The sequence below is a fragment of the Triticum dicoccoides genome, chromosome 2A (assembly GCF_002162155.2).
Source record: "Triticum dicoccoides isolate Atlit2015 ecotype Zavitan chromosome 2A, WEW_v2.0, whole genome shotgun sequence".
NCBI classification, from domain to species: domain Eukaryota; kingdom Viridiplantae; phylum Streptophyta; class Magnoliopsida; order Poales; family Poaceae; genus Triticum; species Triticum dicoccoides.
Genome location: NC_041382.1, coordinates 744,535,268 through 744,555,970, shown reverse-complemented (window position 1 = coordinate 744,555,970; position 20,703 = coordinate 744,535,268).

Here is a 20,703-nt window from a genome sequence, read left to right as displayed (position 1 = left end):
TCCCACATGACAGCAGTGGAGGTGGTTCCATCTTGCTCGGCTTCAGGGTTGCTACTCCCGTCATGGTGTGCTTCTCTCCGGTCCTCTTGGCCTCTTTGTGGTGTTTGTAGTGAGGCGGCGTGGGTGGTGGTGCAACAGCGTTGGTGCATGGTGGTTGGTGACGGTTTGACAGGTCGGCTTCGTCCGGTTAGGCAGTTGGGTTTGGAGTGCGGGAGAAATCCCCGCCGGCTTCGGCCCTGATGTGGTGACACCTTCGGGTGCCCCCATTCCTTCCTAGAGGGTGTCGGTGGTATCCATCCCCCACCTCCCTCCGTTTGCTGAGGGAAACCCTAGGACTCGTCCGGGCAGCAGTGTTGTCGGCGTCGCATCCCTTCTTGGAGGTGATGCTTGGTTCGCGGCGGTTCAAAGCCTCCGCTGTGGTGGTTTGTATCTGGTGGGCGCCGCAGTGGCAGGTCATCCGCACTTTGCCGAGCTGCCGTGGTTGGCATTTGTTTCTTCTTCTTTTTCTTTTGGCTTGTTGTGCTACTTGCCACAGCGATCTTTGTACTCGGTGTTGGTTGCTTTGTAATACAAAGCAGGGGAAACCCCTTTTCGGTGAAAAGAGGGAGGAATAGCTAAAGAATGATGAGCCACTCTTTTGTAGGTGGTGTCAATGGCGTTAAATTTGTGAGTTATGCATTCTCTCTGGGAACAAAGAAACAAAGCCATTCAGGTGATACATGCTCCCACCAGTAGTGAATTCATTGTGGACCAATTGGTAGAACAGATGGCACAACATACAAGTTCATTCTTACAATTCAAACATTTACTGAATGGTTGCATGCCTCTCTCTGCATATATATGATTAAAGGGCATATTGTTTCTTCAAAGTCATTTCAGTATATAAGGTGTGCATCAAATTTAATAATACTCCTTGCTCTCATTTATCTATCGTCTTTTAACACTGAATATATTTTTTCACTCATACCTAAGACATTAGTAGAAGGAAGCCACATCAATTTAGAGGCTACTATTGTGGTTAATAGTTCAATGACAATTTTTTGCTCCATGCTTCATGATATTTAAGCTACTATTGTAATAAATTGAAAGATGTTTTACTAAAACACCAATTTGGTAAGTGGAAAAACAACAATGATTTTTACATGTATAAGGTTGTCTGTTATTGAAAAAAATATGTTACTTCTCTAAAGACAGAACAATGAGACATCATACTAAATCAATGGTGAGAATGACGTAAAAATATCATTTGAAAGCATAATCATGGTACTTATTTACCTTCTAAAAAAGGCGAGCACAAACATCGTGATTTTCTGAAGTTGGATCACACCATCCCATGGACTTGTACAGACCGACGGAGATATGCGACCAATGACTAACTCCATATCATTATCTGAAAAATGATTGCATTAGAAATATAATGTGTTGTTTTACATTCATGTCAATCATGTTTAGTACCTAATAAATGTTGCACCATGTTTATCACTACTAGGAAAAGGCCTACTAATGGCGCACCAGTTTTGCCTACTAATGGCGCACCAGTGGTGCGCCATTAGTATTTCTTACTAATGGCGCACCACTGGTGCGTCATTAGTATCTGGTATACTAATGGCACACCACGAAGTGCGCCATTAGTATAGAACACCATGCGCCATTAGTATGCCTCCCAGGGGGCCATATTTAACCATATGCTTTGGCATACTAATGGCGCACTATTGTGTGATGCGCCATTAGTATACTTTGGCATACTAATGGCGCACTCTGTAGTGATGCGCCATTAGTATGAATATTAGGTTTTATTATTTTTTACTTTTCTGATTTTTGCACAGGTTACAAAATATATTATTTGACAAAATATAGACAGCAGCACACAACAACAGCAGATTCATCGAATACAATAGAAGATTAGTCTCCGAATACATTTCATCATATTAGTCTCCGAATTCAAAAGACCAAACAAAGATAAAACACTACAAGTCTCAAGACCGCGAGTATCGAGTTTGTCTACACATTACAAGTCGATATTGATCATCTAAACTACCATCACATAGAAGAGAGCTGCGGTCATCACGATGAGCATCATCGCGATGAAACTGGTCTTCATCCAGTTCCTCCAACGCTCCCTCCTCTCTCTCGCTAGATAGCGGGCGTATCTAGATTCCGCCTCCGCCCTAGTGGTGTACCCTTTGTAACTGTTACCGCTGAAACGGTGAACCTGTCTCCGACACTCCTCCTAGTCGTCGTAGACTCCGGGAACCTTACCCTTGTACACGACATACGATGACATCTCTATGCACAAGCCAAACAATAGACAATACATACATAAGCAATATATAAGTATGCAACAAAAGGATCGAAAGAGAAAAGCAAGACATGACATTAATAGCACGATTCATGGTCCTACTAATAAATAGCATCGATTACATCTAAGTTGAACGACTGTCCAAACCAAAGAGACATACAAGTTCATTAAAGTTTAATTACAACATGAGCCAATCAATGTTTCAGAACTACACATAGCATCACTACTGTCGACTCGACTCATGGGACCTGAGCGTGGATGAAGCCGCCATCTGTCGTGATGGTCATGAAATCGCGGGCGTTGTCAGGCTGCATTTGTAGCGTTCCATCTATCTCCTTGTTGGACGGTTGATATCTGAGGTAGAACTACCCCGAGGTATGAAGGACATCCTGATGGATGATGTCCGCAAACTCCGACTGGATGCAAAAGAATTCTTGTCTGATGTCCGCGTCTTGGATTGCCGACAAGCTCGCGGCCCAATCTTTGAGATTATCTGGTAGCAGAAGGTGATGATGGTCCCTTACGATCGCCCGCATGTGATGGAGGGCGTAGTAGGCATCCTTCTGACCGCCAGGCGGCTGCTTGACGCAGCAGAACTTAGTATTGTGGGCAAACACGTGCTTGCCGTACCCACGAACTGGCCTGGTGAAGGTGCCTCCAAATTTGGCATAGCCGGGGAGAACATCATCAAGAACTTTCTTGATATTTGTGTAGTCCATCTTGGAGTCACGGTTCGGGTCGAAATACGTGGCCATGGAATATTTCGGGCTTAAGAGGATGACTATGCAATGTGTGTCACTGCACAAAACACGGAATGTTACAAAAAAAAGAACGATCGAAATCTAAGAAATCATATGTTACGGGGCGGTTAAGGGATGACTTACTCGGGAAAGTAAGCCACGAGGAAGTTATCCTTATCTGGGTTTGCCAGAATGACACCTTCAAGGTGTGAACTCGCAACTTGGCGGTCCCCAGCGCTGCCCAAGAGCTTGGCACGCATGTAGAAGGGGTCGACTATCACGATGTCCGGGGTCTTGTCTCTAATGATCTGCATCTCCACACTCAGCGAAAACAGCCGAACGAAGGTGTAGTGCAGCGGATGAAGGTTAAACATAGCAAAGATGTCATCAAACTGCAGGACGATTGTACCCTCGATGGCGCCATCCACAAAGCCCTTGCCCTCTGGCACCTTGGCCACGAAAACCGGGTATGCCACATCAGTCTCTCTGAGACGCCGCTTCTCCAAAGAAAGAACACTGTCATGCAGAATCCGCATAGCACCGGTTGCAGCATTGAGCATATTTGTCGGTAGCATCGCCCTACCCGTCACATGCACCCTCCTCGAGATATCCTTAGGTGAAGGTGGCCCGTCCTGAGCATGGATCATACTCGGTGCCGGCTGGCTCGCACCCTTGTTACTCTTTCTTTTCCGTCCCTTCTTCTTCTGTTGTAATGGGACTGAGTTCTGCTCACAGACCGCCTTCTTGAGTGTGTTGGGGCTGATAATATTTGGCACATCGGCTATCTAAGGCTCGGTGAAGTCGGCAGTTGGAGGCGTCTCCTGAGAACTGAACGCCAGACGACGCCTGTTGCAACTGGGTTTCTCCGCCATACCAGCTAGACCGCGGTCGTCTTGGTTGGGTTCTTGAGAAAGAGGCCCGCAGAATTCGTCATCGTACCCATGTTCAGCAAAGTACTTATCGAAGTTGCTAAATGTACGGCCATCGTCATTGTCGTCGTCGTCCAGATCCTGTGCCATATGCATGTTCGGATCCTGTGCCATAGGGATGTCCGTCATGCCCGGTAGTGTTGCGGCGGCCTTGCCATGGCTTGGCGTTGGCACGACTGGCGGTGTTGTCTTCGGGGTGGTGTCCCCCGCCCCCAAACGAATCTGGCTCTTCGGCCAAAGTAGGGGCCATCTTAGGCAGGTGCTAAGGGTCATCGGATCATCTTCATCGGCCCCGATGGGTTGAATCGGAGGTAAAAACACGTCGCAGCCTGGCAGCACCCGAACCAGTTGAACCCTATACACGGTGGGTGGCATCGGTTTACCGTGGAACACGGGGTTGCCCGGTTGAACGATTTTGCCCTTGGCGACATCGACCAACTCGTCGTTCACGAAGTGCAGGAGAGTGCACGGGACATCGGCAGCGCCCCGCGAAAACATGTAGGGTGTCAGGGATGCCCAGTCAAAGGCAAGGAGATGAAGTCCTCGGCCGAGAGGCTTAATTAGTTACCGTGATGATGGCGTCGAGCTCGGCTAATGTCGAGGCACCGCCAACGGCGGGCGTGCAACTGACGGAGGGGACGCTTGCTGGCGAGGTGCCGGCCTGCGTACACCCGGGTGCATTAAGCTCCCATGTCGGCGTCGGAGACACCAATACCGCCTCCGCCGGAGACACCAATAGCGCCGCCGCCGTAGACACCCATACCGCCGCCGCCGGAGACACCAATGGCGCCGCCTGCGTGTTGTGCGAGTTGCTGGCCGTGAAGCTAGGAATCGGGGACGGCCCCTGTTGGCCACCCGCAATCCACGTCGTTATCCCATGAATCAAGGTAGGCATAATGCCGGTGAGCGTCAATCCCAGTTGTTGTTGCACTTGCTCTTGGACCAGCTCCAGAATCCGTGCCACTTGCTCCTTGAGTGCTTCAACCTCGCGCGACTGGCTTTCCGAGTTGGTCTTTTTCTCCTTTCGCCCACCAGCGGTATAGTATGACGACCATTTTGTGGACAAGCCTTTGCCGGCCACACGACCAGCTGACGTCGGCTTACTGAGCTTATCCTTGTTTTTCATTACGTTCAACGCCCTATTCAAAGGGGTGTCGAAAGGGGAGCTCTGAGACGACCCCGCGTTACTGCTTTCTTTGTCCTGCGGAAGGAACGTGAACCATTTAGAAATATTGGGGATTAATTAGAATGCAACCATATGAAGCTAATTACGCGGGGGTGTATTCCTTACCAGAACAAGCTCAACCGCCTTGGTCTTCGGATCCGTGATAAGCTCCTTTGTTACCGGGTCCTCCTTGTACCGGGCCCTGAGAAAGTTCCTAGTCTGCTTGTCACGGTATTTCTCGAAGCGGGGCGGTAGGCCTTGCTCGGCACGCTCCGCGTCCTCCTTGTCCCATATAGGCTCCGCCACTCTGTAACCGCCGGGACCGAGTTGGTGGACCCCTAAGTTCAACTGCCGCATTTCTTTCCCCCACTGACTTGATTCGGAGGTTGCGGGGCTCTCGCACTTGATCTTGAACTCCTTGTAGTCATCTTCGTTCATCAAAGGATATTTTGCCTTGATCTTCTCATAACTATCACCTTTGTCAATCATTGCCTTCACCGTGCTTTTCCAAGTAGACAGGGACGTGCTCATCCTCGTGAGGGCGGCACCGTTCACTTTATTCCTCGAGAGGCGTGTGTTTGCAAACTCAGCGGGGAACTTGTATTGTTCATGCAGCTTCGTGAAGAGGAGGCTGCGCAAATTCCCTTGGTCCTTATGCCTTAGGTTCTCGGTGTTGATCGGGGTGGTGCTCTGGAGAATGTACCCGAGATGAACCGAGTACCCCTTGACTACGTGTTTGGGCGTCGTTGGATGCCTGTCGGAGTTCACTTCAGTAAATTCCTCCCTGACGGTGCCGAGCATGTTCGGGCGTTGGTCCTTCCGTTGCCTCTTCGGTTGGCTGCCATCTGTGCGTGCGCCGCCATCATCAGTGGTGGCATCCACGGCGCCATCATCATTGGTGTCATCCCCGACGCCACTAGGGGTTGTGTAGTCAGGATCAGTGTCTTCCGCGGCATCCTCATAGCGGTGAGGTTCTTCCTCCAACTCCTGGGACAGCTCCCAGAATTGCTTGCCACCCGAACCGCCGGCCTCATCGTTATGGGCCATGTTTCGCTCTAAATAGGAAAAAGTTTGGTCAAAAAGTTGGTTATTGTCAAGGAACAGGGTTTGTCGACACCGAGGCATCCTAAAAGCTAAACTTTTATCATTTAGGGTTTGTCGATGCCGAGGCACCCTAAAAGCCTAAGCATACATCATTTAGGTTCTCATCGACACCGAGGCACCCTATAGAAGCCAAGTTAAGTTTTCATCATTTAGGGTTTATCGATGCTGAGGCACCCTAGGTTAGGCCTAATCACTTGGCTCTATTGCCACCTATGTTGGGTTTATCATCTAGGGTTTATCGATGCTAAGGAGAATTCTAAGTTGGGCCTAATCACTTGGCTCTATTGCCACCTATGGTTTAATGCAGCAAGAATGGCGGGGCAGTTGATCCTACTTAACTAAGTACTAAGATACCCCAGCCCATGCATTAGTCGCAAGTACCCCATATGCCCTATTTTTAGCAAAGTCATGCTAAAATTCACGGAAAATTTCAGCATGACCTTTGCTGAAAATAGGACATATGGAGTACCCAAATATGCCGGAACAGAAGTTAATCGACATTCCGGCAAACTCAAGGGCCTCTCGGGGTACCTGCAAAATCATTGAGCAGGAAGCCCCCAACAGCACCCGAAGTATATGTAACAAAAAACAGGTGACAAAACTTGCACACCCCTCTCCGCTTAACGAGGCAGGGAAATAGTGCCAGGACAGCAACCAAACACTGTCCAAGCACAGTTTAGGGAAGCTCCAAGCCAGACATGATTCAGTGTGGACACTATCCAAACAGACCCTAAATGACTGGGGATACTTGTAAAAACTTGGTTTAGCTCCTTTCACACATAGATAAGCAGTTGGGAAAAAGACACAATTTCCTATAAGAACTTGAAAAAGAAACTATGCCATATGTACTTCAAGACTTCAAGTATATAGCCATAAAAAATAGTTCATGCATGTATGAGCCGTGGATCGTGCTGTTTGCGAAAAGAGTAAACCCATAGGGGGCAACTTACCTGTTATTTCAGGCTAATTGTATTAAAATTTGAAGCAACTACAATGAGACATGTAAACAAGGTGCTATCTCTCTCTTGAAAAAAAGTGCAGTTCCTTTAAAGTTTCAATTTTGCACTTGCATTGCATTTAAACATGCCCATTGGGTGTGGGTGAACCATTCAGAACAATCAGCCATGGCAATGTCACATTTCAGCACCAAAGTGGCTTGCACTTCTTTTTAGTTGAACTTTTTTTAATAGACAAACAACCAAATGCTCAGAACTTCTACTACTACCACTAGATCATTTTCCTCTAGAACAGAACCAAACATCTTTTAATATAAAAATACGCAGTTTAAAGATTTTGGCACAAGAAGTCCAGTTCATGTCGTACCAACAGTGCTTGAAGATCGAAGTTGTAGTTGTGAGCACTTGCAGATTCTTCAGCAGTTAAGCCACGGTAAAATGAATCCTACAAATCTAAAGGCCATACTGAAAATCAAGCATGATTCTACTGCAGGATCCCTAGCAGGCTCTTAACGCAAAGCATTTCCAATCGTAGAAGAGGAGTACTGGGGGAAGGATGCGCGTACACTTGAGGGAGGCGGTGTACTGCGGGAAGCAGGAGGAGTCGGTGATCCGGGCCGCGCTGGGGTAGGGCCGGAGTTGAGGTGGAGCGGAGACCGAAGTTGAGGTGGAGCTCGAACGGATCCTCCAAGACAGCGTAGCGGAGCTTGGCGCAACTCCTAGGCACTACGACGGAGCACGGGGCGGTCGGTGGCCGCGGTGACGCGCGGCGGCCGCGCTAGGGGAGGCGGGGGGCGCGGAGGGTTCGGCCGGCTGGGCGTGCCGCGGCGGAGGGCCGGCAGCGGCGGCACGCAGCGGACAGAGGGGTCGGAGCAAGGGGGCGGCGGCGTAGGGTTGGGGTCGGGTGGGGGATCTGGCGAGGGAGGGAGGGAGACCACAGTGCGAGGGGAATAGGTGGAGTGGGGGAGGGTTAGCAATGGCGCACCTCCCCCTAGTGTGCCATAAGTACGACGATTCTAATGGCGCACCTCCCCCTGGTGCGCCATTAGAATTTTGTTTTAATTACTAGCCCGACTGGTCAGGTTATATTCCACCTAACCCTATCTCCATCAGAACACGCCCACTAGCTCGACTGGTCAGCACGTAGCACACACACTAGGAGCTCCCCAATTTTTCATTTTATGCATTTAAAATGCTGTTTGATATTTTTTGTGTTTAAATATGTTCAAACTTGTTTAAATCATGACAGTAATATTTTTCTATAAAAACAGTAATAATTTTTTAAAAAATATCATCAAATTTGTTATTTGAAAATATTTATGAATATGAAAAGATATCATCAAATTTATTATTTGAATACATCATCAAATTTGTTATTTGAAAATATTTATGAATATGAAAAGATATCATCAAATTTATTATTTGAATATATCATCAAATTTGTTATTTGAAAATATAATCAGATTTGTTTTTTTTTGCAATTTTAGTTGCATTCATTTGTGACGGTGGAGCGGGCCGGGGAGGGTGCGGGGGAGAGGGAAGACAAATTAGCTAAAGAAACCCAATAAATAAGGACATGCATGACAAGAAAAATAAAAGAAGGACCCAATAAAAATGGGATGTTCGCTATAAAAGAAATAAAAGAGAAAATGCAGAGGAGATCTGATAAAGATGAGATGTTGTGCTATTCTCCTACATATAAGAAGAAGAAAGACAGGAGATGCATGGCAAAAAGTAAAAAGGAGGAATGCACAACATAAAATAAAATAAAAGACATGTTTGACAAGATATGAATAATGATGAAACAGGGACCAATACCCATGACATGTATGGCAAGAAAGAGTGATGAAATATGGACGCAAGTACCCGTGTCCACAAAAAACCATACAAAAATGTTCTTTTCCAGACTAAAAATATCTCTTTATGCTTAAAAAATCATGTATCTTTTTCACAACTCTTCATGTATTTAAGAAATATGCATGTGAAAAAAGTGTTCAACAGTTACCCTAAGTTGGTGATGCTTAAAAAGAAAACCACCCTTGATGCACACTTCTCTATTTTGTGGTAATGTGTCATCATCTGTTTTTGTCGTTTTCCTTTACCAGCCCGTAATAATACCCCATTTCACACATGATATGAATAAATGCATGCTCAGTTGCCCATTTCTTTGTGCGGGTTAAATCTATATGCAAGCCGTGTTGAAATAGAATACCTGTGGAATCTTGAACTACGCTTTTGTAGGCTAAGACCATCTTTGTTTGGGTCGTAACTACAAATTCTCGAATTATAGACCATATTTTTAAAAATTAAGAGCATGTGGTATTTTTTTCTCCCGTTGCAACGCACGGGCCTTTTTGCTAGTATAACTCAACAGCATAATAATGGTACTTAATTAACTTGTTAAGAAGGCTCGCATGGACACCTTGATATCATCGGGTTGGATCATACCATCCCCTAGAATTGTATAGACCGGTGGAGATATTCATCCAATAACTGACTTCATATCATCATTTGAAATGGGATGTTAGTCAACTACAAATAGCATGTGTTATTTTAAAATCTTGTACAACATGCCCTAGAATCTAATAGTTGTCATAGATAATTTCAACTGTCGAGATATAACTCGCCTAATAGATTATTATACTAGAAAATCCGCCGAGATATAAAAGGAAAGTTTTGCAAACCGGAGTTGGAGATATAAAGAAAGTTTTGTTCAGTCAACTTATTAGGCAAGTTTGAGTCAGCTAGCTATACTAGTATCAAACACAATAAGGCCGAATGCAGGGGCGCCCACTCGCCGTGTCCACGTTGGAAGAGGCACACTGTGCGACATAGAGAATGGTGAGAGAGGTACATTGTGTGTCTGGAGGACACGCGTATTTGAGAGAGAGACAGAGAAAAATAAAGTTCATGTGTTTTTCCCTTCATGATTGGCTACCCTCTTGTGTTCTCCCCATGCACACAACCTCATCTCTTTCTGCAGACCCACAAAGCCGCTCCTCTGCTTGTGTCACTCTACGCATGTAGATCTAGTGAGCATCGGGAGGAGAACAATGAGCCTGCGAGGGGACTATCATGGGAGAAGCAGCGTCATCAAGCAGATCCGCCGCTTGCCCGTGGCGGCCAGCTCGGCGCGCAACTCCGCAATCGAGCCTTGCACTTCCGACCACTATCTCCTCCTCTCGCACACCCACGCTGTTAGGATATATGGGTGCGCCCCTCCTCACCCTCAGGTCATAGTTTAGATTCTTCTGTAGAAACATGTAACACCCCCAGTGTCATGCGACAATAATCCCCTGTTAATGGTGCCATGTCATCATGTTACTGTTGCTAATCTTCATTTGATCCAAATCACAGTTCAAATTCAAATCCAATCTAAAGTCAAAAATTCATATTTGCCAAACCTGAAAACTAAAATGTTCAAAGTGTGGAAAATAATCCCTAGGTATTTCTCATGTTGGAACCAACCTCTTTTGGATTCCAAAAGTGCTCCTGGAAATTATTTAGTGGTCCGGCAACATTTAAAATTGGCCTTTCGAAATTTCTAAAAATGATTAGACAACTCCTCTTGACCCCAAAGTTTTTATTCCATCTCAAGGTATTGTGTTAGATTTATGTGTCAAGTTTTATTCAAAACAAAACTCATATGGTACTAAAAGAAAATGCAAAACTGAGGCTAAAAATGGTAAACAGAAAAGTTAAAAATTTAAATGTAAAAAAAGGAAACACCCGGCCACGCTGGGCCGAACGGCCCAGCTGGCCGCTGCACCGGCCGGCCCACCAGGCCCCAGCCGGGCCTCCTTATCCCCCCACTCCACGTAGTCCTAGCCTCCCCCCGACCCACTTCCACCACTCGCTCCTCCCACTCCCCTCGGTCTAGATCGGGGATCCACCCCGACGACCGTGCCCCATGCCCCGACACCAGCACCCGTCCTTGGCGCCGCCCTGCCTCGTCACCGGATCGCCTCTTCGCCCTCCTTCTCCCTCGCGCATCGCCCGTCCAAGGTCTCTGCATCGCCGAGCTGACGCCGTCGCCGAACGCCGCCACCTCACCGCGCCGTCGCTGGATCATCCCCGACCAGCCTCCTTGAGCCCACTGCCTAGTCCCTACTCCATACGGTGAGGCCCTCGGCCTCCTCTTCCCCTCTCCGCTGCCTTGCCCCTGCGACGACCGCGCCATGCGCCCTCTTTCCCTGGCCACGCCACGCCGCACGGCAGCGCCGCTCGCCTCGCTCCCTCACCGCCTGCACCTGCTCTGCATCGCCGCACCCAGCCACCACCCCGTGTCCCGCCTCGCACGCACGCTTGCGCGTGCCCGAGCTCACCGCCATCACCTCACCGCCCGACCACGCTGCTGCGCGGAGCCCCCCTCGCCGGACCGCCCCAGCACCACCCCTCGAGCTCGCATGTGACTCCCCTGTGAGCCCCGTCCGCCCTCCTCTCTTTCCCCCATCGCCGATTTCATGGCTGTCGCCGCTTGACCGCGCCCCCTGCTACGCTGCTCCCGCCGGCTGTTGTACGCTGCTTTGCCGCCGCTGCTCGTTGTTGTTTACGGCGCGCGCCCACCGCCCCACTCCTCCACCGCGGCCCTGCTGGCTGGCTGCGCCGATCCGGGCTCCGCCCTGCCATGGCCCCGACCAGACCTCTGGCCGCCGACGCCTTGTGCGTACGTGCGTGCCCTGCCTGGGAGGCCGGTTGTGCCTCTGCTAGTGGGCCAACCCAATTAGATTAGGTGGCCTAATTAACTCATTTAACTTAACCTTTTACTAACCCAGCGCTTACATGTGGGTCCTCCTGCTAATAAAATGTGGCTAAATAAGTTTACTAAAACTGTGTCAATGACATGTGGCCCCCTTGGTAATATAAAAGGTTTAATTTAACTCTAGTTAAAACCTGGCTCTATGACATGTAGGCCCCGCAGAACTGTTCACCTTTGACCAGTCAACTGTTGACTCCTCAGTCAACAGTTGACCTGGCCCCACCTGTCACACTCTAAGGCTAGCTGTTGTTGTGTGTAAAAGGGTTTGCACTGTTTTGGATAATTCAAATTAAATTAAATCCAGTAATTTTAGAAATTAATAAAACTTCGTAAATTCATATAAAATAATACGTAGCTCGGATGAAAATACTTTGTACATGAAAGTTGCTCAGAACGACAAGGCGAATCCGAATACGCGATCTGTTTACCTGTCAGATGCCTCTAACTATCTGAACATGGAACAATTCCCCCTACGGTCATCTGTCTGACACAGGTCCGGGACCGGGAAAACATTCCCGGTTAAATTTCCCCCTTCACCTATATCATGTAGTACTACGTTAGAACACCCCTAGTACTACTTATTGCTTGTCCTGTATCTTTTTGCTCTCTATTTACTGTTTCTTCCCCCTCTTCTCTCTGGTAGACCCTGAGACCGTTGCTGATGTCCCTGTGATCGACTATGTCGATGACGACCCCCTCCTTGCCAGAGCAACCAGGCAAGCCCCCCCTTTGATCATCCCGATATCGCCCATTCCATTCTCTCATGCTTGCATTAGATTTTGCTACTGTTATTGTTTGCTCCTATTTTGATGCATAGTCTGGTTTTGTATCTCCTATTGCACCTTACCTGCTTATCCTAAACTACTTAGTATAGGTTGGTTAGTGATCCATCAGTGACCCCCACCTTGTCCTCGTTGCCCCTGCTTCATCATTGATGACCCGATCAACGGGATCGAAGACCAGGCCCCGGCACCGCACATCACTTTCCCCTTAGTTGCTCGACACTACTGGGTTACTATCGAGTGCCGAGGGTGAGACCTCTATAGTACTTCTGATGTTAACCCTGTAGTGTAGCTATTCGGTCGTGGTCATCGAGGGTGATTCTGCCTTAACCACATCCGATACGACTCTATCGTGCAACCCCTCAAGTGTGAACCTCGGGGGTGGTTCCTCTTACGTTCACCTTGATGATTACATCGAGTGGAATCCACCGGGGGTGATTCCTCGGGTTTTCCCCTTGATGTTTGGACACACAGTTACTATGGTTACTATGAATTTACATTGAACCATGTTACTAAAGACGGGTCGGCCCTGAGGGGTACCCGCGCGAGCTTAATTGCGAGTGATGTGGAGTCGGGTTGATCTGGAAGGTGCCCGTGAGATAATTACGAGGCATGGCCGGGCATTCCTAGCCCTTGCCCCATGTCCTCGAGAAGGGGTGACGGGGTCACATCTTTCGTGAGTCTCTGCTTGTTACCGCGCGTTCCTAATCCACTATGATTTGGATGTTTGATCCGAGGGGCCTCTGGCCTGATAGCACTAACCATCACGTGGGCATAGTATGGGCGTTCTACGTCATATGCATCAGCCGAAGCTTAATAGACGCCAGCGACTGAGTGGCGCGCGCCGGGTTGGGCTGCGTAAGCACCTGCCTTTTTGAAGGAGGTAGCTAGGTCTACTCACCGGCCACGTTCGCAACATGCAGGAGTTTCCGGGGAGATGGCACATGACCCCTGGGGGCATAGGTTTAGTCCCGCGTGCTGGCCTCTCTATTAAGCCTAGGTCGGGTTGCGGCGTATTGTTTGGCCGAGGCCGGGCATGACCCATGAAAGTTGCTCAGAACGACGAGGCAAATCCGAATACGCGTTCTGTTTACCTGTCAGATGCCTCTAAATATCTGAACATGGAACAATTCCCCCTCCGGTCATCTGTCTAACGCAGGTCCGGAACCGGGAAAACATTCCTGGTTAAATTTCCCCCTTCACCTATATCGTGTAGTACTGCGTTAGAACACCCCTAGTACTGCTTATTGCTTGTCCTGTATCTTTTTGCTCTCTATTTACTGTTTCTTCCCCCTCTTCTCTCCGGTAGACCCCGAGACCGTTGCTGATGTCCCTGTGATCGACTACGTCGACGACGACCCCCTCCTTGCCAGAGCAACCAGGCAAGCCCCCCTTTCATCATCCCGATATCGCCCATTCCATTCTCTCATGCTTGCATTAGATTTTGCTACTGTTATTGTTTGCTCCTATTATGATGCATAGCCTGCTTTTGTATCTGTTGTTGTACCTTACCTGCTTATCCTAAACTGCTTAGTATAGGTTGGTTAGTGATCCATCAGTAACCCCACCTTGTCCTCGTTGCCCCTGCTTCATCATTGAAGACCCGATCAACGGGATCGAAGACCAGGCCCCGGCACCGCACATCACTTTCCCCTTAGTTGCTCGACACTACTGGGTTACTATCGAGTACCGAGGGTGAGACCTCTCCAGCACTTCTGATGTTAACCCTGTAGTGTAGCTATTCGGTCGTGCTCATCGAGGGTGATTCTGCCTTAACCACTTCCGATACGACTCTGTCGTGCAACCCCTCAAGTGTGAACTTTGGGGGTGGTTCCTCTTATGTTCACCTTGATGATTACATTGAGTGGAATCCACCGGGGGTGATTCCTCGGGTTTTCCCCTTGATGTTTGTACACACAGTTACTATGGTTACTATGACTTTACACTGAACCATGTTACTAAAGACGGGTCGGCCCTGAGGGGTACCCGCGCGAGCTTAATTGCGAGTGATGTGGAGTCGGGTTGATATGGAAGGTGCCCGCGAGATAATTACGAGGCGTGGCCGGGCATTCCTAGCCCTTGCCGCAAGTCCTCGAGACGGGGCGATGGGGTCACATCTTTCGTGAGTCTCTGCTTGTTACCGCGCGTTCCTAATCCACTACGATTTGGATATTTGATCTGAGGGGCCTCTAGCCTGATAGAACTAACCATCACGTGGGCATAGTATGGGCATTTTGCATCGTATGCATCAGCCGAAGCTTAATAGACGTCAGCGACTGAGTTGCGCGTGCCGGGTTGGACTGCGTAAGCACCTGCCTTTATGAAGGAAGTAGCTAGGTCTGCTCACCGGTCGCGTTATCAACGTGCAGGAGTTTCCCGGAAGATGGCCCATGACCCCCGGGGGCATAGGTTTAGTCCGGCGTGCTGGCCTATCTATTAAGCCTAGGTCAAGTTGCAGTGTATTGTTTGGCCGAGGCCGAGCATGACCTAGGAAAGTGTGTTCGGCCGGAGTTAATCGAGCGTGGTGGGTAAGTTGGTGCACCCCTGCAGGGAAGAAAACATCTATCGATAGCCTGTCCTACGGTAATAGACACTTGGAGTTGTATCCCGATCAATACAACTAGAACTGGATACTTGTGATGAGAACTAGATGGTGATGAGAATTGGATTGTGATGATAACTGGATAATATGGCTTTGGGATTGCTTTCTGTCAGGGAGTCGAGAAAGGATCTCTGGCCGAGGTTGATAACACATCTACTACTTTACTTTATGCTACTCTACTCCCCCTGTTGCTGCAAGTTGGTGGTTTCTAGAAGATGCTAGTCTTCGATAGGCTAGGCTTTCCCCTTCTCTTCTGGCATTCTGCAGTTCAGTCCACATATACTACCCTTTTCATTGATACCGATGCATATGTAGTGTAGATCCTTGCTTGCGAGTACTTTGGATGAGTACTCACGATTGCTTTGCTTCCTCTTTCCCCACTTTTTCCATTCTTCTCAGATGTCGCAACCAGATGGTGGAGCCCAGGATCCAGACGCCACCTTCGACGACAACAACTACTACTACCCCGAGGGTGCCTACTACTACATGGAGACCGCCCACGACCATGAGTAGTTAGGAGGCTCCCAGGCAGGAGGCCTTGCCTTTTCGATCGATGTTGCTTTTGTGCTAGCCTTCATAAGGCAAACTTGTTTAACTCATGTCTGTACTCAGATAATGTTGTTTCCGCTGACTCTTGTGTATTCGAGCTTATGTATTCGAGCCCTCGAGGCCCCTGGCTTGTAATATAAAGCTTCTATTTTTTAATTTGTGTCTAGAGTTGTGTTGTGATATCTTCCCGTGAGTCCTTGATCTTGATCGTACACATTTGCGTGTATGATTAGTGTATGATTGAATCGAGGGCGTCACAAAACACCCTCCCTCTTTCTGGCCTGCGCTATCTCTCTGATCTGTCCCTCCATCCTCGCCACCACTACCACTCTCTCTTCACGCGCAGCTCCGACTTCTCGCTGTTGTAGTAGTTGCCTCCCTCATGTCGAGCTCGGTCGTCCCCATTGCCGAGAGGAGCAGGGGTTACCCCTCCCGCAACTGCTCAGCTCGGAGAAGCTCGCCATTTTCATTTCTAGTAGGAGCGCCAGGCCACCTTCCTCCCTTCATACGAGTTGTTCTTGCATTACCGGGAAATTGCTTTGACGCAACGATCCCCTCCCATGTTATTTCTTCAATTCTTATAGGTTGATCACGTTAACAGAGTACTTAGCTGTTGTTGACTTCCTTCGATCATTAGGTATTGTTGCCAGTAGCATACCAAGAGACCAGTCGAGGTGTTTTAATATTAAAGGACGTATGTGAATAGCAATTTGTTATTTGGCTAACAAGTTTTTGGTCTATCATCTCAGCTTATAACATATGTTGATACGACATATTTTTGCAAGGATTTTTCTATTATACTTTAAGCCTTCGCTTTGGCCATGCAAATCTCTTCCCTGTATTTAAATTCCCTCTTTTGTGCTATGTGGCTATGTGGAGAAGTTATCTTTGGTACCTTTGGGAGCATAGTTTAAATTCGAAAAACAACAATACTAGGACACATTATTAGGATCATATGCACACTCTGAAATGGTTATAGAAAACAAGCTTCAAATATGATGACCCGTCCTTGTCTATATCAATGTTAAAGTGATGATTGTTGCACTTTATTCTATTCGTTTGAGCTGTGATAGACATTCTACTATAAGTAGCTTAGGCTTAGAGCATTACTCATTTGTTCGCCACATATATATTTTGAAAAGTGTGATAGCACACCCTTCTATAAATGAGGGGAATCTGGCACAATCAACTCATATCAAATAGGGATAATGTCCCATTTATCAAGGATATCGTATTGGTTAAGAGAAAAATCTTATTGTTAGGAAAGTATCCATAGAAAGAGATGAGGCACACCCTCTGTGATCAATCAATCAAAAGAAGTATTCGTCCTTTTCATATATCGGTTTCAGATGAGTAGGTGATGAATAAGCCAAGCTTTTCATGTGATACATTCACTCTACTTTAACTTGAAGTACTAATTGTTGTATCGGGCGACACATGTTGATCCTTTAGTGAAGAACCATGCTTTGGAATTCCGAAATATGGAAATGTTTACAGAGTTAGGTTCAGATAAACTACCAAATACTACTTATTTTCCATATATTGGTAATTGGTCCTCCCAAGTTTTTACTCTATGTGTTTCCAAATTTTCATTGAACGTATCACCATTGAGTACAATAATGAGTCCATGTATGATTCGCTATAGTCAATTCAGAAAATATGGTATGATATTGTATGTTATGTGTCTTTTAGTTTATTTCAGCGGGAACATCATATTCTTGTTTTCATCTTCATAAGGAACACGTACTTCTGGAATGAATTGCTCATGTGCTATGGACATTTAGACAATCCTGAGTGGTATTTTACCCTTTTCACATCTAAATATGGTTACATTTATAATCGTGCTGCCAAATGGTTACAGTTTTGTGGCCAACAATGCAGGCATGTTTTTCTAGTAGCCATACATTCTTAAAGTTCTATATTATATTGTGGTGTATCACACTTCTCATTTTGGGCGAACCGTCCGCGGCACTTTGTCCATCAGATGGACCATCTTTTAACGAGAAGTTCTTTCTATATCAGTTCCGCATTTCTTGTAGTTATAATGCTGTAAACCATATTATGCAGAAGGGGTGATGACACCAAAAGTGGTCTCAATATTAGACAAATATATGAAAACTGGCTCAAATTTGATGGAAGTTGCCAATCCATCTTGCTACAACTTCGTTCCACTTCCCGAAAAGATTTCTTCTTATTAGAATAGTTTATATAGTTTGAGTAACATACCCTTTTTGTATATCAGTGTCCAATATGGTTTATTTGTGGGTCAAAACAAATGGCAAGAAAATATAACTATGTATATTCAATTTAGATGTGTAACTATACTGACCAAAAGTATTATATTTGCATGTGGGGAAGCATCTCCACACATGATATTGCACAATACAACTGTGATAATGATGACGCAGTTGCACTAGACATTAATCTTTGGTTTTTCAGGTTGGTTGAAAAGTTTTGAAAAATGTGGATAAAACAAATACACCAATTGATTATGAGAAGAGGGAAAGAAGAAAAAGCAACCAGACACTATATAGATTGGCATATCATGCATGGAGCACAATGTTTGGTTTTCTGTTGTCACATACCAAATCAGTTACCAATATATGTACCTATATAGATTGGTCATTTGTGCACATACCTTGGTTGCCAGCTACCTCTTCCAAAGCTTAATTACCAAAGTCATCATTATTATGCACCTCCATAGCTTTCTAAGAGCATGCGACCTATTAGATGACGATTCAGAATGCCTTTCCTTGATATATTTATTTAACCTATTAGTACATTGCTACTCATACTAAGTACTGCCTTGGTAGACGAACACATCAGATTTAAGGTTTAAAGATTCAGCAAGTTGATTTCCACTACCATAAGTGAGATCTTACTAGGGAGCAAATCACCATCTTTGTGGCGGTCATCTCTATTCATAGGATGAGAGTGATCTTAACTAATCTCAACAACATTAGGAGAAATTTCTTTTGTATCCCACTTGGACCTCCCTTTCCTAGAAACACTAGCCATTTTAACCTTAATAGGTAAATGAATAATGGATGTTAAATAGTCCCGGATAAGTATCTCCCTGCCAGCTTATCCAACAACGTTCTGATTCACTCAAAAATAGTAAGCTTGACACACACAAAATACATTACTTCAACAATGTAAGCTTGACACACACAAGAGGCTGCATTTGTTGTGGCTCAAAGAAATACATGTTGAACAACAATCCAGATAAAGCACAAACACATTCTATGTGAAAAAGATTTTTATATGTAAAATGAGTCAAAAAGAAAAAATGACAAGCACACATAGTTGTATGACAAAGTAGGATTGAAGGCACAAAAAACATGTTCTAGAGGAGCATGTATTTTTGCTCATATAGGAAAGAGATCCTTCTAAGGAGCTAGGACATGAGATATGTTTTGAATGTTTCTTAAAAACATCTCACGTGTCATGTTATGTCACATGTAAATTCTAAATTTCATACTTGGTACAGGGGATATTACAAACCCACTAAAAGAGAATTTTCTTTTCTATTCCCCCCCCCCAAATTCTATAAGTGAATTAAAGTGACACACATGTGTAGGTAGCAAAAAAATTAATTATTGTGTTCTAATGAAGCTAAAAATTCTTTCATGTGGAAATAAAAGAACTCTAACGTTCAACATCAGCATAGAGATACTAGTGTGGAAAATTATAACATTTACACACTAATCCATGTGTCCAATCCAAGAATTGTTACTAGCGTGTAGCATGGCTATTGTTATCTGTTCTACTAAATAGATGTTGAATACCAAACATTATACAAAAGTTAACTATTCATATTGCAATAGGCATAATTATAATAATCGTGGTGAATTTGACAAAATTATGCAATCTGAAATGGATAACCATAATAACATGCACTAGAAGAGTACCTTCGGAAAATTATACTTTCAAGGGACGGATCAATTAGGAGGGAGGAAGAACTAGGGGAAATTGGGGAAGAGTCGGGGAGGATCCAAGGGCATCTGGAAGTGAACATCCGATGTTACATGGTTCTGGCTTGAGCAGTTGGAGGAAGGGCAACGGGCTGATGACGGTGCATCACTGGTAGAAAAAGGGCCTGTTGTCCCTCCACGTGGCCGGTCCACCTTTAGTCCCGGTTGGTAACACCAACCGGTACTAAAGGAAATTTTCTAAAAAAAATTTGAATTTTTTTTGAATTTTTTTTGAATTTTTTTTATTTTCAAATTTCTGAATTATTTTAACCTCTAATCTCTAATCACCCCTCATCACTGCTCAATTTAATCTCTAATCACCCCTCATCATTCCAAATCATCTAACTTCCTGGACGGTCACCCATCCTCCCACTCCCCCAGCCTGAGCACGCTTAACTTCCGGGTTCTATTCTCCCTCGTTTCCAAGTCTGCACTCGTTGTTTTCCTGACAATAGTAAGATGTCAATCCTATTAACCCTCAGGAGTTTAGCTTGAGCATGAAGTCACACATTTCACTGTTTGAGTTTGAAACTATTGTTCTAAAAAACAATACTTTTTTTAGTAACACTAATATTTCTTGAATAAGTAGTTTGACCATTGTTTGACCACAGTTTGACCATAGTTTGACCAGATTTGACCAAGATCCAAAAAACCTGAAATAATTATTTAATAACACTAATGTTCTTGAATAATTATTTAGTAACACTAATACTTCTTGAATAAGTAGTTTGACCATAGTTTGACCAGATTTAATGAGAATTTAAAAAAACTGAAATTTGAGCATAACTTTTTTTCCTTTTGGAATTTGAGGATTCTACAAATTTGCAAATTCCATCATTTTCTT